The 27533-nt window shown below is 37.0% G+C and overlaps 1 protein-coding gene and 1 pseudogene across 1 annotated transcript in view; one reads left to right on the top strand and one right to left on the bottom strand.

Moving 5' to 3' along the window:
• The window catches only part of LOC141521513 (A-kinase anchor protein 13-like), a 246847-nt gene that overhangs the window by 48068 nt on the left and 171246 nt on the right, over window positions 1-27533 (top strand). The gene's annotated exons all lie outside the window — the stretch shown is intronic.
• On the bottom strand, window positions 10682-11747 carry LOC141521511 (tetraspanin-17 pseudogene; annotated as a pseudogene).

Below are 27533 nucleotides of genomic sequence, written 5' to 3'. Positions count from 1 at the left end.
GTCATTAATAAAGTTATACATGTCTCTTGGTAGTATGGAGGTGGCCCTATATATGCCAAGCTTGCCATTGAAATGCAGGCTGTGGCGGGTTTCATTTAATTTGACTCTGAGCAATGGTCAAACCAAGGATGAAGGGACTTATTGCTAATAGATTGGCTACTAGGGGATAAATTCTTTGTCCATAGAAATTCATGTTGATCATAAGACATGTAAATGACATTTTGGTGCTAGCCTCTATTCTTCCAGGAAGTTTATTGTTTGAATACTTGAATCATAATATCTATAGATATAGATAAGTGTGGATTGGACATTCTAGTCCATATGAAAATGTTGATAATACTGTTGGAGCATTCCAAGGCTTCTAAAGTTTATAAAAATTAAAATGGGATCTGTGGTAGTGTTGAACTGCTTTATACTGTCAAGTGGAATATCAGAAGACTTGCCTTTGAGTCCCCCCTCCCCAAGAATGGAGCAGGTTGAGCTCAGTTTGTGAACATATTTTTCATAGCACTCTTCAACTTTCCAAACTGAAACATTAAAAAAAAAGCAACTTTCTATTGGTGTTAATTACATTACCTATTATGTATGTATATATTAGTCTTTTAAAATAAATACATAGTTATATGTTAATCTTTGGACTACTATATATATATATATATATATATCTATATATATATATCTATATGAAACTAGTGTTTAGCACATTGAATGTGCTACAATGCTAATTGAATTGAATGTTTTGCATGGTGCCAAGTGAGAAATTGCTAAGGAAATATAAGAATTCACCTACTATCTTAGGCATATAAGAAAGGGACACATTTGCCTTTAGCATATGTGCTTTTAACCCCTGATATAATTGTTGAGCAGGTATATTTGAGTGGTTTCATTATGCCTTGTTCCTTTATTGACCTGAATTTCAATCCTGGCTGTGTGTGATTTAAAAAGCTGTGTGACCTTGGACAAGTCATTTAATCACACAAGGTCTCCATATTTTCAATGCATAAAATGGAGATAATATGTGTGTGTATGTATAGTTAGATGAAGTATTTATTAAATGCTTACCATGTCCCAGGTATTGTGCTAAACTTCGAACAAGTTAAAAAAAGAAAGAGAAAAAAAGAAAAGGCAACCTCTACTCTGAAGGGGCTTATATTCTTATTCAAATAATTGCACGTAAAAACGATCTGGAAAGCATTGGGTCATGGCAAAATATGAAAAATCTGGAGAGTCAGGAGTGCAGTTGGGAGAGAAGTGAACGTGGATGGCCTGAGCACATCCTTAAATGTGTTCCCATGCAGGAGTTCAACCATAAGGGTGGAGGGGGGATAGTGCAGCCATGCAGGGTTATTGAGAATGAAATGAGATAAATTACAAAGTAATCATGGGATACTACATAACTACAAGTTAAGTAGAAAACTTCTATAGGTTTACCCTATCTGATGTTATTTTTGACTTTATTTCACAGTATTTCAGTTCTTTAAAAGATGTGATGTCTCATAATATTGTCACTCTTTATAGATAATGGAGATAACCCATCCACTCCTTAGTTATTTGTCAGGTTCTTTTGAAATTTCTCTTCCCTAAAGGAAGTACCCAAAATGTTGGTAGTCTTCCTAATGAAGTCACCAGAACACAGCACACAGTTATTTACTTGTTTCTTTTACTCTCATTATGTAATCATTTCATAATAGAATCGCTTATATGTTATAAGCATATCCCACCATGATATTGTGTAATCCCACTTTATATACTTTGTTTAATGGTGTAAGATGGAAGTTTGAAGATTGACTGTGAATATGTTGCCTCCTAAAACATTGTTTCCACTAATGTCATGATTCTGTGGGAAAAAATTAACATCTTGAGCCCAGGTGTACCTATATGTAATAATAACCACAACTATAACATTGTTTGCTTGACACATAAAAGAATCAGTGCTGTGAACTGTCATTGTTCAGTGACTTTCACAGCCAGGGCCTTTGAGACTCATGAAGCATCCTCAGATTCTTTCCTTTTGTTACTTAGTGTGGCTGGTTTTAGATGATCATTTGTGGGTTTGTGCCTGTGCCATTTAGGTCTTGTAAAGAATGTTTTCTTTCCAAAAGGCCTTTTACAATCGTGGGTGTAACAGGGATTCTTGGCTTTTCTGTGATCTTTTGTGTGCAACATTGGAACTGAGGGTAATGATGAGGGTTGGCATACACATAGGAAAACAAAACTTGGAAGGGCATATGCATTTCAAAGTCTATTGCCCATGTATTAGAAGGCAGTCAGCCACTCATTGTAGAAAGTTACCTTTGTTTTTTTTCTTTTTAGCCTTTAACATGAAGTTAATTAATCACTTTGAAGAGAGGTAAGATATAATGCAAAAGACAGAATTTCTGTCTTCTTAATTGTTTAGAGTCTGGAATTGTTAGAATTTTTTCCTGTATGACCTGGATACATTGCCTTAAATGCCAGTCCAAGATTTTGAAATAAATTTTTCTCAGTGTTAGTTTCATTTCTTATCAAAATTTCTTTGTTAAACTCTGGCCCTAAAGAAGTCAAGATTGTATGGGTAATTAAGTTTTGTATGCCAACATTATATATGGCTTGTAAAACCAGAGCCCACATTTTTGAAGAAGTATATTCTTTTATTCATTAAAGTAATTGGGTAAATGTGATTAACCTAGTTGTGTGACTTGTTTGGAAGAAAGGACTCAAGTATGTTAATGCATATGAGTCAGATTTAATATATGAATGATACGGTATTAACTTGGATTCTTCTGTCTCCATCACTGTCCACATTCAAGCAGTTTTCCAAGTCCTACCTATTCTACATCTATAATAGCTTTGAATTTTTCCCTCCCTTCCAATTCCTCCTATTATTCTAATATAAACCCTCATTACCCGATAATTGAGGCAGCCAGTAACACAATGGATAGGGCACCAGGCCTGGAGTTAGGAAGACTCATCTTCCTGTGTTCAATTCTGACTTTAGATATTTAACTAGCTTTGTGATCATAGGTAAATCTCTTAACTCTGGAGAAGGAAATGGCAATTTTTTACAATATCCTTGCCAAGAAAACTCCAAAAGGGGTCATGAAAAGGCGAGTACAATTGAAAAATGACTGAAACAACAAAATCACCTTGGATAATTCTGAGTCTCTTAACTGGCCTCTTTTGTTTTCACACTCCTCTTCTAGTCTGTCTGTATTCATTGCTGCCAAATTGATCTTTCCTATTTAAAAGCATGATTACTCAGAACCTTTGGATAGATCCCTCTTAAGTAAGCTAAATTCTTTAATAAGCTTTGCCCCAGACACTTTTCACCTTTATACTTCACAACCTTCTCTATATTGTCTCACACTGATTTTTTTTCCTGCCTAAACAAACTGAAAGTTTGATATTTTTTTACATATACCACTTTACTCCATTCCTGCTTTTGTTTATGTAATTGTTTAGATCTTTAATCTATATTAACTTTCTTCATCTAACTCTTAAATTCCAAGTTAGTGAGATTTTTTTTACCTGCAGTATTAGCTTTTGATCATATGTGTTGCGTCTCTTCCTGTTCATGTACTTAGTTATAATTGTAAAGTCCTATAGATAACCTAGTGGCTATTCCATATGGCAATATGCATATGATCTGTATGCTCTTTCTGAATAGCATGTTAAAGTTGTCCAATACAGACATTCTCTACCTCAATGTAAGTTGCATCATATGCCCAGTGGCAAGAAATGAATTTATGAATCTTTTGACCTTATAATAAAATTTTGCATTTCAAAACTGCTTTCTACTTCTAAATCCTAGGATCTTTTATAGTAATTAGTAACTAAAATTACTTTCATATGTATTACTTTATTTGATATTTACAAGATTTTTAAAAAATGAGCAAGTAATCTTGAAATTTGCAGGTCTTTGTAGGCAATCTTTTAGGATGATACAGTCATAAGATTTAGTTCTCTGAGGGATTTTAGATATCATCAAGTACATCTTCATTTATCATCTAGTTCATCATCTTTATTTTACAGAATGGGAAACAGATTCTTATAACTAAATTCACATAACAAGTAATAGAACTGAAAGTCAAGCCTAGGTTCATTAACTGCAAATTGTTTTTTTTTTCTGTTTCATTGAGGAGATAAAATGAATAAAAGAATTGATACCTTATTCTTAATTCAAGGGAATGGGAGAAATGCTATAGAAGATGTAGCAATCATTAAAAATCTTTTAGTACACATTCTTGTTCTTTAATCCTTTGACAACTATGGAACATGAAAGATACATGATAAAGGTGAGTGTTTGAAGAGTTAAAGGGCTAAGTGTAGAGTACAGCACTTATCCAAATGAGGTGTTGTTGGTATTACCCAGGTCTCTGTGGGGTCTGGTGCATAGAAGAAATTTCTGAATATTAAAATGTTCTTAAGAAATAACATTTATGAGGGTACTTGGGTACAGCACACTTCTGAACAGGGACAGGTTGAAAGGGGAGAGAGAATGGAATAGATGAGAGTGGGGAGGAATAGAGTAGAGGGAAATAGAACTAGTGATAGCAGTTGTGGGAAAAATATTGAAGCAGCTTCTCTGGTGTCTATGATGGGGAAGGAAACTCATTCCAGAGACAGCCATTGGAATCTGAACATACACTGAAGTATACTTTTTTCTATCTATTCTTGAGGTTTCTCATCTTTTTTTGGGGGGGGAGGGGGGTTATGATTACTCTCACAAGAAGATTATTGTAATAATATAAAATAAATAACAAAAAGTCATTGAATTTAGAATATTGTACACCCTAATAGCAACATGGGGAGATGATCAACCTTAATGGACTTGCTTATTCCATCAGTGCAAATAATCAGGTACAATTTTAGGGTATCTGTGATGGAGAATACCATCTCTATCCAGAAAAAGAACTGTGGAGTTTAAACAAAGATTATTACCTTCAATTAAAAAAAAGTTTTCTTATGTACTATATAATTTTTCTATCTAATATTTCTTCTTCAAGGATATGTTTTTTATCTCAACACATTCAGTTTTGATCAATTCATAGCATGGAAACAATGTAAAGATGATCAGATTACCTTCTGTGGGGGGGAAGCAAAGGAGGGTGGGGGGAAAATTGTAAAATTCAAAACCTTACAAAAATGATGGGTAGAAGGTACTATTGTATATAACTGGGAAACAAAATATTTTAAAAAAATAACATGTAAACCAAACTTCATTTAGTTTTACTCTTCTGCATAATATTTAAACTCACAGATTTTCATAGGTTATTGTTGAGTTTTTTTAAGAGAAGAAAAGATTGAAACAATTTTTTCAGGTTTAAACATCATACTGTCAAATGAAAAAAAAACTTAAGAAAACTTATCTTCTTTCAAGGGCCTCTTACCTAAAGAGATCAATCTGTAGTAACCTATGTTAAGAGTTAAAAAAATAAAAAATTATTTTAAAAGATAATTTACATACATAATGTTTCATTCTTCTTTTGAAATGAAACTAGGGAGAGTTAAATTGCATTCAAGAAATCTTAGTAATTTTACTTTCTCTCTTGTGGTAGGAAAGGGAAAAAGAATACTAATAGTTGAAGAGAAAATGTGAGATTGATCTAATAACATTGACACTCTTATGGAGGGAGGAGAAAGAACATAGACAGGAAATGATGACTAAATGATGCAGATTTCATAGAAGAATGTGCATTCACATGTTATGTGATTTTTTTGGGAGTCTTTTAGCAAAGACACCATGTAACATTATTTTATAGCCACAAATATGATTGAATAAACCACTTCTTAGCATTTTCCTTGTGGACTAGGTGAAATTAAGTTGGTATAAATTTTTCTCCCCACCCCGGTATAGCCAGATGAATGACAGTTTTTTCCTTGTGCTATTTAATTAAAAATTCTTAATGAAGTTTTCTGCTTGGAAATAAAGGGGAAATTATTAGTCTTGCCTTCCTACTTGCAGCATAAATGTTTCCTTGGTACATCCCACACTTTTAAGGGCAGTGTACAGGGAAAGAGAAAAGGAAGAAAGCATTTAATCTTGTTTCTGTAATTTAATAACTTAAAGTTGTCTGGACACCTCATATTCCTTCACATCCCATTTTCAATTTCATCTCACTACACCATATTTTTATTCCTGACTCTTAATTGTAGAGGGTTTTTAAAATTAACCAATTAATTACGCTTATCATAGACTAATTGCGTGTGCAGATTTACCTTTTCTAAAGTATATTGTTAATTTTGGTTTGTGTTCTTTATTCTCTAAACCAAGAGCTAAATTAGGGAAGTTGATAGATCCTGGTTCCATGCTGACTATCATTCCCTCTCCTTTTATGATCATTTTAATTTTCCCAAGCCTCTCACTCTGGTCTGTTTGTAGCAGTGAATCATTTTAATGGTTCAGGAAAGTGGAAGCCTTTGTCTGGACAAGGGATACAAGAATTTTGTAGAAATTGGATATTACTACAGAGCAGATCAGTTCTTTCTTTCTGGTCCCCAATTTCTGTATCTATGATAAAGAGTTGAATGGGATGAATTTTGTCCAGCTCAGAAAGTATGAGTTTTGGGAACAAAAATAAGATCTAGCATTTTTCCTTGAGCATTTGCAAAGAATTTTACATACATACTTTGTTCCTTTTAAGCTCATAATAATCTTGTGAGGTAGCTGTTATTATTTGTGATTTGCACATTTTGAAACTAAGACTGAGAAAAGTAAATTGATTTGTTCAAGGCCATATATCTAGTAAATTGTCTCAGGCATGTTTTAAATCTAGACTTTCCTGACTCAAACCATTCTAGGTTGCCTCCCCATGAAAACATAAGAAGAGAGAATTCTAACTCTTTTTTGCTGTTTTATCCCATTCAAACTTCATACCTGATTTTTAGCATATGTTCAGAGGCACTGTTTTGACTCTGAAAACCTCCTCGATTTTGTTTTTCCATTAATATGTGCTGTTAATAGCTTATTTTTCCCTAGATGAGTTTTTTAAAAAACAAGCTGATACATGCTTAATTTTAATTATTTTCCCAGTTATTTTCCTATCCTCTTGAGGTCTGGATGCATTATTTTTCTGCTTTTCAAGATGTTTTATGCCATTCTCTCATCAATCCCTTGTCTGCAAAGAACAGTTTTTTTTTTAAATTTAGGAGTGGTATCCAAAATATAGGAAAATTTAATTGAAGTTAAGTTGAAGAATAATTTATTAGTACAAAATTGCTATTTTGGGAAAGCTCTTAAGTTCAGTAGGCCATTAGATTTCATTTCTTTATGGCAGATGGGGAAATATAACATATTTGTTCAAAAACAATGTGGTAGATTAACTTGAAAGGAGTACCATATAAATAGTAATTATAGCTTCCATTTTTTAAGGTTTACAAAGTACATTGCATACATTATTTCACTTTTTCTTTACAGTAATTCTAAAAGATTCTTCATGTACTATACTTTTCATTTTATAAATGAAGAAATTACCTCATAGAGGCTGAATAGTTACTCTTCTAGTATGACAAAGAGAGGTTAGATTAAACCCATAACTCTCATGAATCCAAGTCCCTACATTTTCGAGACTGAATGACCTTATTTTGTCATTCTGTTGTATTTTATCTTGCAAAACTGAGCTTCATCAATTTTGAGTAGGCTGGGATCAGTGAGAAATATTACTTAAGGCTCTTTTATATGTTCAACAATTTGGGAAGCAAGTCTAAGGGTTAGTAAAACGAATTAGGTTGGTTCCTGTTCTACTACTTGCTGCATGATTTTGGGTGAATAAATGCACTAGGGTTGGAGTTTTGAAGACCTGAGATTACGTTCATCTTGTTAGGCAAGGGATTTACCTCTTTGGTCTCAATTTTCCTATAAAATAAGAACTAGGACTAGATGAATTTCTGAGTACCTTTCTAAGCTTTAAATCATGGGATTCTGAATTTCTTCAATTTGATAGTTTTATTGTAGTATGTTAAATTATGGTAATGAGAACTATGCTCTGTGAATTCTGAAAACATACAAATGTAGTATAATTATTATTCAACAAAATTAAATTTAATTAAGTATACCAAAAACAATATTACGAAGGGAATTTAACATAATCTTCTGTAGTCTGTTTTAGACATTTAACACATGATTTTATAAAGATCATTTGCAAGTGGTATGTTACCAAAGCATTGTATGTGCTCATCTTCACAACTCCTTCCGTCATTCTGTCCTTCCCTTTCCATTTCTTTCTCTTTCTTCCCTCCTTTCTCTTTCCCCTCTTCTTCAGATTTCACACATTTTTAGTTGCTATCACCTGTGCCTGAAGTGCTCTTCTTCCTTGTGTTTATGCTCTACTTTCCATCCAGAAAAGTCTTTCCTTATTCTCCTTAATACTAGTGCTATCCTTCTGTGACTCCATCAGTTTCTTTGTATAGATCTTGTTTCAGTAGAGTTGTTGACTTGTTTCCTTGTTCGACTGTGAGCTCCTTGAAAGTAGAGACATATTTTTTATTGTTGCCTTTCCCAATATTCTCAATGTTTAGCACAGTATCTGACTTTTAGTAGGCACTTAATTATGCTTGTTGACTTGATTTGATTGTGTATAGACTTCGTCCATTGGATTAAGACCCTGAATACACAAGTGTTGAATGAACAAAAGAGTGGTTGTAGGCCAAGTTAGATGGAATGTTAGACCAGGCAGAAGAGGTGTTAGAACTAAGTTTAGTTCAGAAATTCTTACTGAAGATGTACCAGCAAAACTTCAGTTTAATATTTCCATGTCTATGTCTTATGTATTTAACATTTGTTAGTGCAGAATCATTTTGTTCATCTAGAGGAACCAGCTCAAGTGATGGTCCTTTCTTGTCACCCTTTTTGGTATCTTTTTGTATCTTTTTTTTTTTTTTTTGACTGACTTGTGGTTTCTTAGCTCTCACATTTTAGTCTGTACATAGCTCTAGGTTGTTCACAGTTCTTTATTTTTTAAACATTTTGTTTTTCAGTTATATACAATAATAGTATCTACCTACCATCTTTCCTAAGGTTTTTGGATTTTACAATCCCACCCCCCAGAAGGCTGTTTGATAGTCTTTACACTGTTTCCATGCTATACATTGATTGAAATTGAATGTGTTAAAAGAGTAAATATACCCCCCCCCCAAGAAGATGAGAAACCGAGAGAGAGAGAGAGAGAGAGAGAGAGAGAGAGAGAGAGAGAGAGAGAGAATATATTTAAGTCTGTGTTCAGATTCCAGTGGCTCTGTCTCTGGGCTGGGTTGCTTCCTTTATCATAAGTCCAACAGAGAAGTTGCTTCAATATTTTTCCCACAGTTGCTATTACTAGTAGTACCTCCACTCTCTTCCTCCCCAATCTCATTTATTCTGTTCTCTCTCTTTTTCTCTCTCCTTTCATCCTGGCCCTGTTCAAAAGTTGTATCTGAGTACTGCTCCCTCCATCTTCCCTCTCTTCTATCACCTATCCCCCCCCCTTCCCTTTCCCCATTCCCCCTTATCCCATTCCTTTCTTCTCATTTTTCTCTAGGATAAGATAGATTTCCTCACCCTATTAAGTGTGTATGTTATTTCCTCTCTGAGCCATTTCTGATGAGAATGAAGGCTCACTCCTACCCCCTTGCCTTCCCCCTTTTGACTCCATTGTAAAAGCTTTTTCTTGACTCTTTTGTGAAATTTCTTAGCTTCTTCTTCATCTCCTTTTCCTTCCTCCCAGTACTTTCCTTTATCACCCATTGACTCAATCTTTTTACTATATTATACCAATATATTCTGCTCCTTCTTATGTCCTGTCTATATATACTCCTTCTAATGGCTCTTATGAGATGGTTCATATGAGTTATCAATATCTTCTTCCCATTCAGGAATATAAATAGTTTAATATCATTAAGTTCCTCATAGTTAGTCCTTCTCTTCCACTCCTGTGGTTCACCCAGTCCTGTACTTGGAAATCAAACTTTCTGTTCAGCTCTTGTTGTTTAAATAGGAAAGTTTCAAAGTCTCCTGTTTCATTCAAAGACCATCTTTTCCCCCTGAAAGAGGATGTTCAGTTTTGCTAGGTAGTTGATTCTCAGTTGTAAACCAAGATCTTTTGCCTTCCAGAATATCATATTCCAATCCCTATGAGCCCTTAATGTAGATGCTGCCAGATCCTGTGTAATCCTGACTGTGGAGTGTTGGTAGTTGAATTGTCTGTTTCTGGCAGGTTTTAGAATTTTCTCTTTGATTTGGGAGTTTTGAAATTTGGCTATAATATTCCTGGAAGTTTTTCTTTTGGGATCTCTTTCAGGAGGTGACCGGTGAATTCTCTTGATTTCTATTTTTATCCTCTGCTTCTAGCATCTCGGCAGTTTTGCTGTATTCTTTCTTTTTTTTTTTTTTTTGAGGGTGAGGACAGTTTATTAGTCTCCACAGGGTTGGTGGAGGGCAACAGCAGAACCCCTCCCCACCCCAGCTTTCCCCAGCACACACCCTCCTTCCCTCACCCCAGGGATTGCAGTCTGGGTAGCCTCAGGGAATGATACTGTCCCTGTTATCAGGACTCTCAGGAACCAGTACTGGATTTAGAACCTTTTATTCTCCCCCCCCCTACCCCTCATTACATGGACCTGTTTCCATGACAACCAGCCACCCCAAAAGTCCTTGACATCATCTCTGGACTTCACAGCTGTACCCAGGGGAGGGAATAGGCAGCTGTGCCCCTTACATTGTCCCAGTATGGACACATACCCACCCCCACTCTGTACAGTTCTCTGTAACCTAAATATAAATACCCTCCCTGCAGCCCCACCCAACTGCAATAACTCAGGGGTGCCAGGGCCATTGAGCCTGGTGCTGAGTGGGGGCTCCTCAAGGTGGGCCTGCTAAAGTCACCCCTGGAGTTCATCTGCTCAGCTGATTGTGGTGCTGGCCAGGGCTGCCCACCCTCTGAGGACTGGATGCTGTTGGCTCAGAGTCACCCTCTCCGCCCTCACCAATTGGCTTTCACCGCATTGATGTCACTCACAAGATTCTGGGCCAAACAAATGCCAAAGATCTGGAGCATGGTGATGCCCACGAAGACCCCGGCCACCACAACCTGGTTGTCTTGCAGCCACTTTTCAAACTGGCCCACACAGCCTTTTGTATGGATGAAGCTCTGTTGTTCCAATTCCAGTTTAAGCCAGACATCATAGCCACATTGGGTATTGAGAACATCCTCTGCAGGATCCTTGACATAGCAGGAGAAGGGCAGTCCACATTGCTCACGGCTGGGGTTCCAGTCAGTGCAGTTAAAATAGATGTTGAGGTTCCAGTTGCTGGGCCCTCGGGCTCCACAGCAAGACCAATATTCCTGAGCAAAGTCAATGAGGTTTTGCAGGTCGATATCATCCCGATAGGCCTTGACATTGTTGTTGATGAAGATATTAAGCTGGTCTCTAGTCCAGTTCTTGAAGACGAAGGCCAGGATTCCTGTGGCCAGCTCCAGAAAGAAGATAAGGCCAAGGAACACTGAGAAAAACTTGAGTAAAAAGGTTTTCTCCCGAAGAGCCCCAATGCAGCCTGCAAAGCCCAGCACAGACATGATACCTCCAACCACCATGAAGAACCAGATGCGATCCAGGCCACTCAGGTGGGTAAGTGAGGATATGTTGGAAAGGACACCCTTCTCTCCCCAGGCCCACAGGCCTATGATCAGCAGCACAGCCCCCAAAAGCCAGAAAACAATGTTGAAACTGAATAGGAAGCATCTCTCACAGCAGCCGACCTCGGGCTCCTGGAAGCGCTGCTGCTTGGCCAGCATGGTGAGTGCCGGGGTGCTCGCCATGAGCAGGGAGCCACTCGCCCGGGGCCAGGGCCTGCGGCCGGGCAGCAGCCCTGGCCCAGCGCCAGGCCCCTGTATTATTTCTTGAAAAATGAAACCTATGCTCTTTTCCTGATTGTGGCTTTCAGATAGCCCAATAAATTTTACATTATTCTGGTTCTGTTTTTGAGGTCGGTTATTTTTCCAATGAGATATTTCACATTTTCTTCTAATTTTTGGAATTTTTTTTAGTTTTTTATTTAATATTTATTCTCATTTTGTACAAATAATATTTTTATACATTAATAAAATATTCTTGTTTTAAGAGTAAACAAAATACCCCTCCCCCATAAATATAGACTCGCTTGAGTGATAAAGTAAAGGGGAGAGACAAAAAATTAAAATTTAAAAAAATAATAGTAATAATTGTAGGTATGGCCAGGTGGTGCAATGGACAGAGCACCAGCCCTGGAGCCATGAGCACCTGAGCCCACATACAGCCCCATACACTCAACATTCACCCAGCCATGTGACATGCAAGCCACCTGAACCCCACTGCCCTGCAAAAAACAAAAAAAAAGAAAAAGACCCAAAATAAAATAAAATAGTAATAATAGTAGGGGTGGCTGGGTGGCGGACAGAGCATTGGCCCTTGAGCCAGGAACACCCAGTTCCAAATCCAGCCTCAGACACCCATTGATCACCCTGCTATGCAGCCCCAGGCAGGCCACCCAGCCCCATTTGCCCTGCCCCCCCCCCCCCCCAAATAATGATAATAAAAAATGTGCTTCAGTCTTTGTTCCAACACCAACAACTCTGTCGTGGGTGGATCACGTTCTTTATGATAAGTCCATCACAAAAGTTACTTCCATATTTTCCACCGTTGCCATTGCTGATCGCAACTCCCTCTGTTTGTACTTCTCTACTACCGTGTACTCTATTTTCTCTCTCCTTTCACTCTGTCTCTTCTGTAGGGTAGTTGAGTGGCACAGCAGACAGATCTCCAGCCCTGGGACCAAGAGGCCCCAACTCACATATCACCCCTTACCCAGCATCTACCCTGCCCTATGATCCTGGACAGGCCATCCAATTCTAGCCCCTTGCAAGAAATAAAAAAGAAAATGTGTTATATCTGACCACTCTCCCCCTATGGTCCATCCTCTCCTCCATCACTCACATCCTCCCCCTTCCCCCACCTTTTTACTCTATATGTCTATACCTCATTGAGTATATATGCCGTTTCCTCTCCTAGCCACCTCTGATGAGAGCTAAAATTCCCTCATTCCCCCTTGCCTTCCCCCCTTCCATATCATTGCAATACCTCATTGTAATAAAGAAAAATCTTACTATATGAAATATCTTGGCCTATTCCTCCTCTCCTTTTTCTCCCATTACATTTCCCTTTTTTCTATTGACTCCATTTTTACAGCATATTTTATCTTCAAATTCAGCTTTCTCCTGTACTTCAACTATAAAAGCTCCCTCTACCTGCTCTATTAACTGAGAAGGTTCATATGAGTATTATCGGTGTCATTTTTCTATGCAGGGAATACATGCAGTTCATCATCAAGTCCCTCATATTTTCCCCCTCTCCAGTTTCCATGCTTCACCTGAGTCCTGTATCTGAAGATCAAACCTTCTGTTCAGTTCTGGCCATTCCAACAGGAACATTTGAAATTCCCCTGGTTCATTGAAAGTCCATCTTTTTCCCTGGAAGAGGACAGTTGATTTTTGATTTTGGTAGTTGATTTTTGGCTGCATTCTAAGCTCTTTTGCCTTCCTGTATATTATATTACAGGCCCTACGCTGCTAAGTCCTGTGTGATCCTGATTGCAGCTCCAAAATATTTGAACTGTGTCTTTCTGGCTGCTTGTAATATTTTCTCTTTGACTTGGGAGTTTTGGAATTTGGCTATAATGTTCCTAGGGATTGGTTTTTTGGGATCTCTTTCTTTGGGGGGATCGGTGGATTCTCACCACTTCTATTTTGCCCTCTGCTTCTAGAATATCAGGGCAATTTTCCTGTAGTAATTCTTTTGAAAATGATGGCAAGGCTCCTTTCCTGATCATGACTTTCAAGTATTCCAATAATTTTTAAATTAGCTTTCCTAAGTCTGTTTTCCATATCAGTTGTTTTTTTTCAGTGAGATGTTTCACATTTTCTTCTAATTTTTTCATTTTTTTGGTTTTGAAGTATTGAGTCCTGGTTTCTCGTAAATTCATCAATCTCCCTGAGTTCTATTCTTTGTCTGAAGGATTTGTTCTCCTCAGAGTTTTCTTATCTCTTCTACGATTTGGCTAATTCTGCTTTTTAAAGCATTCTTCTCCTCAATAACTTTTTGAACTGTTTTATCCATTTGACCTAAGCTGGTTTTTAGCATGCTATTTTCTTCAGCATTTTTTTGGATTTCCTTGACTAGGCTGCTGACTTCATTTTCATGTTTTTCCTTCATCTTTCTCATTTCTTTTCCCAGTTTTTCTTCTAATTCCCTCATTTGATTTTCAAAGTCTTTTTTGAGCTCTGTCATAGCCTGAGCCCAATTTCTGTTTTTTCTTGGAGTCTTTAAATACAGGAGCTTGTGCTTCTTCATCTTCAGACTTAGTGTTTTGATCCTTCTTGGGCTCATATGCAAAATATTTCTCAATGGTGTTCCTCTTGTTTCTCTGCTTGCTCATTTTTCCAGCCTGAGCCTGGTTTTGGGGTGCTTCCTGAGCTTTTGGGAGACTCCCTCAAAGGTCTCTGTGTGAGGCTCTGTCCTCCCTCCTGGTTTGTGAATGACCATATGCATCCCTCTCTGCCAGGGGTCTGAGGTGGGGGGGGCCCTGCTGTTCTATGGGGGGGGCCTAGACTATGATCAGGATCTTAATGTGTTCAGAGCCCCAGAGTCCTGTTCCAAGGGCAGAGGACAGAGCTCTGCAGTCTCTCTCTCCTCACTCTGCTCCCTAGGTTCAATGGGCTCATGCCCTGGAGGCTCCTGCTTACAGACTCCTCCTGCTTCTGTTTCCTTGAACTCTCTGTATGCCCTGAGGGCTATTCACAGGCTCACTCTGGCAGAGGTCCCCTGCTGTTCCCCCACTTTGTGCCCCGTGCTCCCCTGGGGTGGGTAGCACAGGAAACCCCCCCCCCCCCCAACTGCTGTGAGCCGTGGCTCCCAGCACCCTGGAGCTGCCTCTGGGAGGTTGAAGTTCTTTCACTCTGGCGGGCAGCCCCTCTGGTGGGCTGCCCCTTCGACCCCAGGGAGCAGAGCCTTTCTGCTCTTTTCCAGGTTACCTTGAGTAGGAGAACTGCCTCATTGGGTTCCTCTGTGGGTTCTGTCTCTTGAAAATTTAGTTAGAGTCTTTAGTTAAGAAGATTTATGAGAGAGAGCCTAAGACAAGATCCGTTCTTGTCGCCATCTTGGCTCCGCCCCCCCCCCCCCATCTGGAATTATTTTGGAAGAGTTTTATTTCTTCCTGATTTCTTGCAGAGTCATCAGTTTCCTTTAGTTCCATTCTGTATTTGAAGGTGTTTCTTCAGAGAGGTTTTTTATTTCCTTTTCCAGCTGACAAATTCTTCTTTTTAAGGCATTCTTCTCCTCATTTGCCTTTTGTTTTGCTTTTTCCATTAGGCCTAAACTGGTTTTTAACATATTATTTTCTTTGGTGTTTTTTTTGTATATCTTTCACCAAGCTGTTGCTTTTCATGATTTTTCTGCATCGCTCTCATTTCTCCTCCCAATTTTTCCCATATTTCCTTTAATTTCTTTTCAAAGTCTTTTTTGAGCTCATCCATAGTCTAAGCCCATTTTCTATTTCTTTTGGAGGTTTTGGATACGGAAGCTTTATTTTTGTCATCATCTGAGTATGTGTTTTGATCTTCCATGGGACTAAAGTAATTCTCTATGGTCAGATTATCCTTTTTCTGTTATTTACTCATTTCCTTAGCCCAAGACAGCACTTCCAAGGCTTTGGGGGTTTTTTGTGGGGGGGGGGGCTGGGACCTTTATTCCTCCAAGGTCTTATATGCTCACTTGTCTGTGCTTTGATATGTAGATGACCACCTCACTTCTCTCTGCCCTGGAGCTATAAGGGGGGGGGGATCCTGCTTGGTTACTTAGTATGGAAGCCCAAACTGCAACCTGGGTCTGAGAGTGGGCTAGCAGCAGAGTCCCTACCCCGAGGGAGAGCAGAGAAATTTCTGCAGTCTTCCCTGACCCCTTTATCTCTGGGGGTGCAGGTTGCTTTCTCCAGATTTTACTGCAGATTCTGCAGTCTGGTGCCCCTCACTGCACAGTCATTCTGGTGTAGCAGAGATCTCTCACTGCCCCTTCAGGCTGTTGCTGGTCATCTCTAGGCTGGGCTGGGCTGCACTGCAGCCAGGACTTTTTTCCAACCCCTGGTCTTGGTAGTGAAACACACCTTTCCCTTGGAACTTCTAAGTTATATTGAACTGGGAAAGTGTATCAGTCTTTCTGTGGGTTCTACCCCTCTAAATTTTGGCTAGACTCATAATTTGTTGGCTTTTAGAGTTTTTTGGGGGGGGTAGGAGTTCCTTAGAAATGCTGCCTTCAGGTAGCCATCTTGGCTCTGCCCCCCCTTGTTCATGGTTCTTAAGCCCATTTCTATTTTAAAAAGAAAAAGTTTCTTTGGCCTTTCAATGTTCTTTCCATAGACGTCATTATTTTTTTTCCTTACAGGTTTTGGCTATTTTTCTAATTTAAAAATGAAGATTTGACTTAAAATTTAGATATGGAACGGGTGCCTTATTGATGTTGAATATGTCCTTTCTTCTATGCAGGTTAGATGGTGATCACCATTCAGTGGTGTATCAGTGTACAACTTTAAGCATGCCTAATGCATTTGTGCATTACTATCTGATTATATACATTTTTTTTGATCCAGAACACAGGAAAGAATCAGGAAGTACATTTTTAAAAGCCTCTGGGAAATTAAGATCAATGACTAGGAAACAATGCACTTAGGAGAGACCCTTGCTCAGAATGTTTCTTTTTATTTTAGATATAACTCTAACATTTATGACAATCTTGTTTTTGAGCTGAAAGCTCATTAAAGATAGAGGTTGAAGGAGGCAGTTGCTAGAGGCCTTGAAATAGTCAGCGAGAAGTGATAGCATGATGACCATGGAGGAGACTTGAAAAAATGACAAAAAAAGCAGATATAAGTCAAAAGCATAGCATGTTTGGGCCATTTTATGTAAAAACCAACCCTGAGAGTATCACTTCCTGTTTTTGTTCTTTCTGTGTTGTTGTGGACTATACCTTTCTTGACTCTTTGTAGGAATCACCTTAGCGTGTTTCTGTACTTTTTTAAAGCATAGTTGAATGAGAAAGAACAGTAGATTACAAATATTTGGGAATCTTAGCATGATGTCTAGACCATAATAGGCACTTAATAAATCTTGGATATCTTAGCTCTGCTGCTGTCTGGCTGCAAGTGACATAACCCTTCTGGGCCTCAGTTCATAGGATCATAGAGATATAGAGCTAGAAGGGATCTTCTAGGAAGTCAGCACCATCCCCTTGTTTTACAGAGGTTGCAACTGAGGCTGAGAGAGGTTAGATGAAGCCCATAGAAAGTTAGAGCTGAAGATTTGAGTTCAAGTCTGGTGACTGACAGTTTCAGTGTTCAAATCACACTAAGTGACCTCTCATGTCTAATGTAGTCAGATGATTGTTAAATTCTTTCTTACTTCATGACTCTTAGTTGCCTAATGTATTTTATTATACTTCATTGAGAAGAGTGTGGTGGAAAGAGCTGTAGATTGGGAGTCAGAAGACCCATCTGTGTAACCTTGGCCAGGTCTGTTAATCTCTGGACCACAATTTCCTTGTCTGTACAATAAAGGGATTGAACCTGTGACCACTAAGATTCTTCATAATATTAAATCTGGTAGTCTAAAGGATTTACCTTTCACAGGTGTCTAGTTGAAATTTAAAGTGTATATATGTGTGTGTGTGTGTGTGTGTGTGTGTGTGTGTGTATTAAGTTATTCCTTCATTGTGCTTTTAGACTTGACTGGTGATTGTCATTGTCAGGAAAAGCTGTAAAGGAAAAGAAACTTGTACTTGTTACTATGTTTCCATCTACAAAAATTACAATTGACTACCTATAAATTGTGAAGTAACAATGTGGTGGGAAGGTTTTAGAAGAACGCTCTGATAAATGGGGATAGGGCAGCTTAATTTATTTTCAGCTCCACATGATTTCCATCATGTCAATTTCAATCTAGTGTCACTGGCTTCTTTGGAATTCCATGAACAAGACACTCCCATCTCTTGACCTTGGCATTTTCACTGTCTGTCCCCCAATGTCTGGAATGTTCTCTTTCTACACTTCTGCCTCTTGGCTCCCTTGACTTCCTTCAAATTTCAGCTTCCATAGGACACCTTTCCCATTCCCTAGTGCCATTCTCTCCCACTGATTACTTTCAGGTTATTCTGTGTATAATTTTTTGAACATAGTGGTTTGCATATTTTCTCCCTCATTATATTGTGAGTTCTTAAGGGCAGGACTTCTTTTGTATATTTGTTTCCTGAAGAGCTTAGCATGATGGCTAGACCATAATAGGCACTTAATAAATGCACCTTGATTGAAATTTCTAAGTAAGCACTCATTTTACTTGAGGTGGTTGTAATGTGGACTCTGAAGAAGTGAGTTCCATGTATTTATCATTGAGGGAAATTTCCATGGGGAAAAATTATACATTATCCTTTTGCTGGAACTGAATTTTCAAAATAACTACATTTTCTATTTATGGATTAAAATTTATTTCAAAATATTTGGACTCTTTAAGCTCATTTTATTCAATTCAGCAAGTTTATCATTTATTAAATACTTATAGCAGTGGGAAGCAAAATTGGGAAATGAAATAGTTCTTCCCCTCAAGGAGCTTCAGAGTGATAGACTATATAACATTGATAAAATAATTTCCAGTGAATAAGACCATTCTCATCTTGTGTGATGCTCACTCATGCCCTCTCTTACTTAAGTCCTTTATGAAATGATCACCCATTGTGCTGGGGGGCCCTTCCTTTAAAACTGTTGATGTTGCAAACAATACCAGTGGAGCATGAAATGTGTTCATTGGTTATATCTCAATCTCATTATAGTCTCTTTTTTTCACTATTTCCTAAAGACAGTCCATCCCACTCTTCTCCAATTTATTTGGAGCCTTTCTCATTCTTCATCCATCCATTGTCTAAGCCTGCGTGTGAGTATATTGTATAGAGTTTTGAACTCGAAGTCATTTTTATGCCAAAATGAAACATTGGAACAGGGAAAAAAAACGTAATGTGCCCATCTTTTCTTCTCAGTGCCTTTTCTCATGAAACAGATTTTCTGAAGTAGTGGGGTCCTGTTAGAACCTCTAGAAGTTCTCCTTTTATTGTTGTCTACATCCTACTGCTATTTCTGGAACTTTTAATAGTTTTACAACTGAGGAAAAAGTTTAGAATGAAGCCTTGTTTGCAAACTGGATTTTGTTTAATAATCACAAACAAACAGGGAACTGGACATATACCATACCTTGTCTGATTATATCTTAGTTTTCCCCTTAATTTCCCCATGTATAAATTGAAAGAACTGAACAAAGTGATCTTTGTTTGATAAGTAATGCTGCCATGTTTTAGATGCTAGGAAGATAAAATCTAAGCTCTTTGAGGACAATTTGAAGGTAAATATCTTAGAGGGCAGGGCATTTTTGACCTTTTTATTTTTATTCCTATGGTTTAGAATAGTGCCTGACAAATACTAGGCACTTAATAAATGATTATTAATGGATGTTCAATCTTTGCTTTTTTCCTTTCAAGTTGTGTGGTGGTCATTGTTCAATGGTGTCAGTATGCAACTTTAAGTAAGCCTAAAGCATCAATACATTATTATCTGAGTATACAATTTTTGATCCAGAACACAGAAAAAAATCAGAAAGTAAAATTTTAAAAGTCTCTGAGAAACCAAGATATATGGCTCAAAAGCTCTTTAATCTGAGGGGAGACAAATTATACTGTTCTGTCAGCTTTTGTGGTCTCTTAGGTTTTGTTACTGATGTCCTAGACTACTCCCTCTAACATTGGGCAACTGTTCATATCTGAATATTATGAGTTTCACAAGTAGTGTTCATCCCTTATTTAAAACAAGAGAATATGTATTAGCCCAAGAATTCATGTCTGATCTCATCTTTGACTTCACTTCGATTTAAGAGTGTTTATGATGGTTAAGGTTTGTTTCAAGGGCAAAGTTAGGAATGGAGGCTCCTCATCCCAGAACATTACTGTTAGTCCTAATCAGTTGCTTATTCGTTGCCATAGGAGCCTCTTTGAAAACAAGAAATCAGTAGATATGTTTTCATAAAAACCCAGACTTTCTGATAAACATTTTGCTTAAGAGCTTCTTTCTCCCTCATAGTGATTCAGTTTAATGTTTTGAGGGTATGAAAAAGGGAAGTGGGATGTTTGGACTTTGGAAAGTTATAAAGCCAAGTCCATTATATTAACTTTTTGTCAATCACTAACCTCTTAAGTTTAATTTCTTGGAGCTTTTCATTTGAATAGGTTAGTGTATGTATGAATATTTCATTAGGCAGCTAGGTTACACCATGGATTGAGAATCTAACCTAAAATCAGGAAGACTTATTTTCCTGAGTTCAAATCTCTCTCTAAGATACTTATTATCTACTTAACCCTGGGAAAATCACTTGACTCTTCTTGCTTCAGTTTCCTTATCTGTAAAATGAGCTGGAGAAAGAAATGGCAAACCATGCCAGCTTCTTTACCAAGAAAAACTCAAAAATGACATCACAGAGAGTCAGACATTTCTGAAAAGGACTAAACAACAAATATTTCATTCAGATAATCATTATGTCTGTGTTAAATATTATAATCCAAATTGGATAGCACATCTTGCTATCCCAGGTTTACAAAATCCATGACTGAAACTGTTGCCAAAAATTATTTTGCTGTTTTTTTTTTTTTTGTACCAGTTAATCTAGGTTGGGAGGTTTAGAAGGAACCCAAACAAAATAAAAATGAATTAGTTATTCATATCTTAGGTCATTGAACTAGAGTCACAGAAGTCAGGAATGGATGTGAAACTCATCTCTCAAACTTCACAAAGATGTCAGTTTATCTTGTGGACCATTGGTCTTCCAGATTTCCCAAATTTGGTCTGGTTTAATAACAAGCCAGAAGTATAAACAAAATAAGAAAGTAATTTATCTGGAATAAAAATTCAATTCACCAGAACCATTATTTTACTGGATTTATAAGCATTTATGTTTTGGAGGATATAAGGGAAACTTTTGCCTATAGGGGTTTGATGAAGTAATCTTTTTAGAATTTGTCATATGAAAAATTGCTCCAAATCACTAATTATTAGAGAAATGCAAATTAAAATATCTCCGAGGTACTACCTCATACCTCTCAAGACTGGCCAATAGGAGCAGAAAGGACAATGATCAATGTTGCAAGGGATATGGGAAATCTGGGACACCAATACATTGTTGGTGGAGCTGTGAACTCATCCAACCTTTCTGGAGAGCAATTTGGAATTATGCTCAAAGGGCAATAAAAATGTGCATACCCTTTGATCCAGCATTACCACTACCCAGTCTTTACTTTGAAGAGATTATGAAAAAGGGTAAAAACATCACCTGTACAAAAATGTTCATAGTAGCTCTGCTTGAAGTGGCAAAGAAATGAAAACTGAGGGAATGTCCATTAATTGAGGAACGGCTTAACAAACTGGTATATGTATGTGATGGAACACTGTTATCTGTTAGAAACCAGGAAGGATGGGAATTCCAGGAAACCTGGAAGGATTTGCATGAACTGATGCTGAGTGAGATGAGCAGAATCAGAAGAACATTGTACATCCTAACAGCAACATGGGGGGGGGGTGGCAATGATCAACCTTGATGGACTCACTCCTTCCATCAGTGCAACAATTAGGGACAATTTGGGGGTATCTGCAATGGGGAATGCCATCTGTATCCTGAGAAAGAATTGTGGAGTATGAATAAAGACCAAAGACTTTCTATGTACCTTTAATTTTTTTAAAAAAATTGTCATGTAATTCTGCTATATCTCATACTTTATTTTTCTTCCTTAAAGATATCATTTCTCTCTCATCATATTCAACTTAGATCAATGCATATTATGGGAATGATGTAAAGACTAACAAATTGCCTTCTGTGGGGGGTGGGAGAAGGGAGGCAAGATTGGGGGAAAAATTGTAAAACTCAAAATACCTTTCCAAAATTAAAAAAAAAGCATAAGCCCCAATATCCTTTTGAGCAAAACAAATTGTACAATTTTGTGCTCTTTTCATTTGAAATTTTCTAATGTCAAGTATTACTAGCAAGTAATTTATTCTTTTTTGATTCTGCCCTATTTTTTGAGTTTCGTCAAAGTACTTGGTTTTTGTGTAGCATAAATAAAATTAAATAATGTATAAAAATATTTTAGAAATTGTAAATAATTATCTTTATGGAGAGTACGAAAGATTTTCTAGCTAACTTCAAAAAATATCTTAGTGATAATCAGATTCATTTTAAACTCTTTTAATATGAAAGGGATTTATTACAATAAGTATACAACTCAAAGAACAATATCACAAAATAAATTCTATTATTTGTAGCTTTAGACTTTGCCCAATAAGTAATAAGTACATTTTATTGGTTCTCTGTGACAAGATTGTAATCTCAAACTTTTTCATTCCCAATTAGTATGATTATTAATATTGATTTCTTTTTTCTCACAAATACATAGTTTCTGAGGAAAATCTTTTTTTAGTTGCCATTTAGGTAATAAATGGATGTTTTGTCTTCTAAGAAATTTTAATTAGTAGGTGTTAGGACAATTATTTGGGGGTTTTCAAAGTCAAATCTAAGCATTGTCCAATAAATCATCTTTACATAAAGAAGAATTTGTTTTAGTCACAGTGTAAATCCATTATAATTTGAAGCTCCATCTTATCCATTATGGAAGCGAATCTTAGTTGGATTGATTGCCACAAGATTGCTTCTAAAATTGCAGAAGAAGAAAAAGTTGTCTTCAGTGCCTTTGCCTGCATCTTTCTGGCTTAGTGTACTGTTCACCAATTCTCCAGTGCTCCAGTGCCCTTCATTGCAGCATTGGCATCTGAATGAACTCTGTCTTCTTAGGAAATAATTAAACATTTTCCTTACCTTCCTTCTTCTCTTTGCAGATAGAAGAATTTGTATAGCATGCTTGATAGATATTGGAAGATAATAAGACTGATGTCATAATCTAAGCTTAACTCTTTTGGGACATATTTGAGACATGCACTTTTAAATACTCCTTTCTGTTGACATCCTCCCTGTCATCCACTCTTCAACCCTATCACCTCCTTCTCCCAAGTACAAGTTCTTTAAAATCTAACTTTGATCTCCATTTAATGACCCTTTCCTTTTTGTGATGTACACATAGAATGAGACTGTATCTAGTAGGGTACAAATTATTGTTTATTATTTATTTTAAACATTCTTTTCTTTTTAAATTTTGAGTTCCAGATTCTCTCTCTTCCTTCCATCTTTAATTCATTCACTGAGCAGGCAATGTTCTGATATCAGTTATACATGTGAAATCGTGCAAAACATGAAGGTGCCAATTATTTGGATAAATATAGTAAATAGAGAAAACATGGTAGGTGCGTGTCATCAAGAAAGATTCTAGGCACCTTAAAAGATAGGTAGCCCTGAAGTAATTTTACTCTTGTGGGGTGAGGGGGTGGGGACAGGGAGTGTGTTTCTGCCTGGGAGATTGACCAAACACCAGGAAATGCCAGATAAATGTTCTTTCTTTGTTTTTGAACAAAGCAAATGCCAAATAAAATAAGGTGAAATAAGGTGTGGAAAGATTTGAGTCCTAGCTTCCTTGATTTCATTGAGTTTGGGTGAGATCCTTGACAGGTTTTAATATTCTTTATGTTGTTTAATAATAAAACTGTAAATAGATTTTTAAAATGAATGTACGGTACAGTCAGAAAAAAAAAGAATTGTTGATTTGTTCATTAGAGCAACTAGGCCTTCCTAAATAATGAATTATTTAAAAGTAGTTTTCAAGAGATTATCATCACCATAAGGGTCCCTGAAGATAGGGAACATGTCATTTTTTAGATTCTGTGTTCCATCTTGATTTTAGTATTGTAGATTACAGTTTTCCAGGGTGACTTTCCATCTCTGGCTGGGCTCCCAGGCAAGTTGCTATTCCTCAGGGTGCTCTGATGTAGCCTAGTAGCAGCTGTGTTTGATTAGGATAGTTGGATAAAAAGTACATGGTGAGGATCAACCCAGAGCAGAGGCAAGGTTTCTTAGGGGTTTTTGTGTTCTGAATCTCTGTGGCTGTTTGAAGTCTATGCACATTCTTTTTCAGAATATTAAAGAAGCAAACAAAAAAAAAAATCCAAACCCCAGATTGTGGATCCCAAATTAGGAACTTTTATTATATAAGCTTATCTTCTCAACCTTCAGCTTTTGAAAGGGATGATAAATATGCTCCTATTATTCCAGTCAAAAAATGAGGATCATAGGATAATAGATTTTGAGCTGGAAAGTATTTCAGAAGGCAAGCTAGTCCAACCCTTTCATTTTGCAATTAAGGAACCTGAAATCCAGAAAGGATACATGACTTGCCTATATACCAGAAGCAAAATCTGAACACAGTTCCCTCTGCCTCTGGAGAAAGTGTTTTTTGTAGTGTGTCCAGGGGTGTGCTGGAAAATGGGTGGGTGGGTGGTATGTACCTTTGATATGCTTTTAAATTTAATCTACATCATTAATATTTTTCTTTGGCAGTTGTTTAAGTCTAGATAATCACAAAACAAATCAAGCCCTAATACATAGCTTTTGCCTATTTCTTTTTTTTAATTATTCATTTTGAACTTTAATATAGAATTACGGAAAAGTTCATTTCCATGGACATAAAAAGAGTTCAATATAAAAACAAGTATTTCCATTTCATATTGTTTACTTTTTTTTTGAAAAACAATATAATAAATACAACACATTGTTTTCAAAGCTACCCTGCTTTTCTATGCTTCCCTCCAAGTTTTCTTTTGTTCTCTGCTCTTTTTATTTTTTTCTCATCTTCCTTCCCCAACTCATTCTAGAGTAGGCTACCATTGGACACAAATGTGTATGTATATATTTCTTTGGATATCAATAGTTTTTTCCTTCACAGGTCCTTCATAGTTATAATTCTCAAAATGATTTAGTTGATCAAAGTTGTTCTTAGGAACAGTATTGTACAGTATTCTCTTGGTTCTGCTCATTTCATTCCTCACTGTTTAATGCAGGTTTTTTCATGTTTTTCTAATTCCCTACTTCTGAGATGAAACTAGTCACTAAAAATTTAATTTTCAACTCACTGGTATGAACTGACTCCTTCACACCACTGATTATATTTCATTGTGACTCCTTTAGGGTCCCTGCTTTAAAGTTCAATAATTTGAATTTTCTATTGTTTTCATGTTCCTTCTGCTTGTTTAGACTCTCATATGTAAAATAAAAGAGTTTTTCTAGATCTCTAAATGTTCCTTCCATCTCTGTAATGGTGTTAAAAGCTAGATAAGTCATGCAGGCCCCATTTGTCAAAGAGAAAATATTACGTTTTTCATAAATAACTTTTGTAGTTCATCCCTGTTGTTAGCAGTTTGAATAAGTCTAATTGTTCTTCCCCTAAGATTTAAGTACTAAATCTTTTCATTAGGTTATCCCTTTATTTGTTTTTAGATTTTTCAAGGCAATGGGGTTAAGTGGCTTGCCCAAGGCCACACGGCTAGGTAATTATTAAGTATCTGAGGTCGGATTTGAACCCAGGTACTCCTGACTCCAAGGCTGGTGCTCCATTCACTGTGCCACCTAGCCACCCCTAGGTTATCCCCTTTAGCTTTGAATTTGAGGGGTTTTTAAATAAAAATCCAAAAAGGAGGATTATTTCTCCGATATGGTATAAGTTCCAATTGTAAGTCCTATCTATGATTGAACTTTCCCTGGAAGTACAGGAAGACTTAGTCAAGTGTACCTTGTTCTAGGCTGTCATGTGGCTAATGAATGCAGAATTAGAACAGCAACAGGCTGTGACTCCTGTGAAGAAAGTGCTTTGTAAACATTAGAGGGCTTTATAAATTTGACTAGTTTTTAACAGAGCAGGAGCTACAGGAGAAGCCAGTTGAGCACCTTTCTCTTGGAACTGTGGTAGACTTCATTCTTTGAAATCATCTACTTGTCTCTTATTGCTCACACAGAACCTATTCCTCAAGTCTTGCCTACACAAATACCTGTCAGGTGGACCTCACAGTGTAATTACCTTTATTTTAAGGGAGTGGTTCCTTCATTTACCATGTCTCTGTTCACATACCATATCCCTCCCCTTGGGTGTGGAGGTGATCTTGAGTTGTGACTTCATCTCTTAATTGTGATTGACACAGCAGGATTGACCATCCTAGTTAAAGTTTCATGAAAGTTAGTTTGAACTGCCAAACTAGAAGTTTTTAAGCAACAGGACACATCTGAGTACTGGGCCTGTTCCCAGCTCTAAAAGAAAATGGTAGGTCTGTTGGGATCCTGAACTGTTAAACATTAATGGAGTTCTGGATTCAGTGATTTGTATTGCCTTTGAAAACCTTGACTGATGTATTTGAAATAAAAGTATTAGGAATAGCATTTGCACTAACAACACACAATTCTGATATTTTAACAATAAATTTTTATTGATAGCTTGTTTTTTTGTATTACCAGTATTTCAGCATTCCTCTCCTTCCTAGAGAACTATTCCATAAAACAAATATTTTTAATGATAAAAGAAGAAAAAAATCAACAAAATTGATCAATATAGAGAAAGTCTTTGCATGGCACTATACTGATGGGCCCTTCACCTCTGCAAAGGAGTGGGAATGTTGTCTTCTCATGTCTTTTCTTTGTGACCATGCTTGTTCCTTGTGCACTTGTATTTTGATTTTTTGATTAGCTTTTCTTTTAATTTTCATTGTGTAATTCCTTGTGTATATTTTTTCTTGATCCTGCTTATTATAAATCACTGATGTAAAATTTTAAAAAGAAATATCATTTTTATTGTAGAAACGATCAGATTTAATTCCCCTGCCTTTTCTTGCATATAAAACAGGGCTTCTTCTTGAGGTGTGCAGTGAAAATTGAGTCTTTTTGTGAATATTATTTTTTGCCTCCTTTCCTCAAATTCCTCTTTTCCCAAATATAGTCTTCATGTTTTCTGGAAAAGGGCAAAGAGGAAAATAATGGAGTTGGGCTGGATTTGCCACATCAAAGACAGCATTCCTAATGCTGATGAATTGAACTTCTGCAGAGACCTCTAGGGAGGCTTTTGTTTGGTAATGGCTATTCTCTCCTAGGTGATGCTACTGTTGACAGTATTGCTGAGATTCCTGGAATTTTAGACAATTTTACCTTGCTTCATTGAAAGCATGGAAGCTAGTGGGCAGGACTCAGACTCTTTTCAGATTATGAAAAGTCATCAGAATCCACTGGGTTGTACATGTTTATTCTTGGCATAATTTGATCAAACTGACTGATTATAAAGGCTCAGTATACATTTGGAATCACAGAAAATAGGAGATAAAAATTTTTCCAATCTTTAAATGAAGGCTAATGAGGTAATTGTGTGGCAATAGCAAGCTACACTTTTTAGAAAAATTATATACATCACTTTCTTCAACCCACCTCCAAAAAAACCCACAGCAGATTCCCAAGTAAAAACAAACAAGAACTCAACAAATAACCCTCAAAAGTCCCTAA

This window comes from Macrotis lagotis, chromosome 4 (assembly GCF_037893015.1).
Source record: "Macrotis lagotis isolate mMagLag1 chromosome 4, bilby.v1.9.chrom.fasta, whole genome shotgun sequence".
In the NCBI taxonomy this organism is placed as follows: domain Eukaryota; kingdom Metazoa; phylum Chordata; class Mammalia; order Peramelemorphia; family Peramelidae; genus Macrotis; species Macrotis lagotis.
Note: the sequence above shows the minus strand (reverse complement) of the source record. Positions and strands in the feature narration are given on the sequence as shown.